This window comes from Carlito syrichta, unplaced genomic scaffold (assembly GCF_000164805.1).
Source record: "Carlito syrichta isolate Samal-C Ts95f unplaced genomic scaffold, Tarsius_syrichta-2.0.1 Scaffold288292, whole genome shotgun sequence".
NCBI lineage: Eukaryota > Metazoa > Chordata > Mammalia > Primates > Tarsiidae > Carlito > Carlito syrichta.
The window spans coordinates 6878-8167 of record NW_007232388.1 but is presented as its reverse complement, the minus strand read 5'-3'; the positions used below and the strand labels follow the sequence as shown (position 1 = coordinate 8167).

Here is a 1290-nt window from a genome sequence, read left to right as displayed (position 1 = left end):
CAAAAAAAAAAAAAAAAAAATAGGGCCGGGCGTGGTGGCTCACGCCTATAATCCCAGTACTTTGGAAGGCCAAGGCAGGAAGACTGTCTGAGCCCATGGGTTTGAGACCAGCATGGACAACTTGGCGAGACCTCCTCTCTACAGTAAATCAACGATTAGCCAGGCATGGTGGCGCGTGCCTGTAGTTTCGGCTATTTGGAAGTCTGAGGTGGAAGACCTCACTGGAGGCCAGCCGGTGGAGGCTGCGGTGGCCGTGAGCGTGACAGTGCACTCCAGCCTGGGTGATGGAATGAGACTCCAACTCAAAAAAAAAACCTAACCAAAAAACAAAACCAACATAAATAGAGCCAGGCGTGGTGGCTCACATCTTTAATCCCAGCACTTTGGGAGGCTGAGGCAAGAGGATTGCCTGAGCCCACAGGTTCGACACCAGCCTGAGCAACATGGCAAGACGTCGTCTCTACGATAAATAAAAAAATTGGTCAGGCATGGGAACTTGTGTCTGTAGTTCCAGCTACTTGGGAGGCTGAGGCGGAAGGATCGGCTGAACCCCACAGGTCAACGCTGGGTGGCTGTGAGTGTGCCCTTGCGCTCCAGCTTCGGTGACAGAGACCCCAACTCAAAAAAAAAAAAAGAAAATACAGGGGCAACCCCCTCGGGTCCCCTCCCACTGTGGGAGCTTTTCTGTCCTCTCAAGAAATCCTGGTTTCTCACTTAAAGCAAATACATTTTTTAAAAAACACATAGAGCCAGGCGTGGTGGCTGATGTCTTTAATTCCAGCACTTCGGTAGGCTGAGGTGAGAGGATTGCTTGAGTCCAGGGGTTCGAGACCAGCCTGGGTAACGTGGCAAAACCTCGTCTCTACAAACATCGAAAAATCAGCTGGGCATGGTAGCAATGCCTGTAGTTCCAGCTACTGGGGAGGCTGAGATGGAAGGATCGCCTGAACCCCGCGGTCGAGGCTGCGGTGGCTGTGAGCGTGGCCCTGCACTCCAGTCTGGACGAGGGAGTGAGATTCCAACTCAGAGATTAAACCAAAGCAATAACCAAGCAAACACACAGCCAGAGCCCGCTGCGGGCCACCGAGGCGGAGTCGCGCTCCCCCCACCCAGCACCGCCTCCCACAGAGCCGGCTGGTCCGGCCCAGGCGGAGCAAAGCCCCCCGCTGTCTCTCCACTGCTCGAGCCGGCGAGGGGCTTCGTGCCCCAGACCCCGCCGGTCCCCCGGCCCTGCAGGCAGTCCCCACCGACGGCTCCAACTGCAGAGGGCAGCTTGGGGAAGGGAGGCCG

At 56.0% G+C, this 1290-nt stretch overlaps 1 long non-coding RNA gene across 1 annotated transcript in view; it reads right to left on the bottom strand.

The window, feature by feature from the left end:
* LOC103255598 overlaps positions 1 to 1290 on the bottom strand; it is a 3484-nt gene that overhangs the window by 1188 nt on the left and 1006 nt on the right. The gene's annotated exons all lie outside the window — the stretch shown is intronic.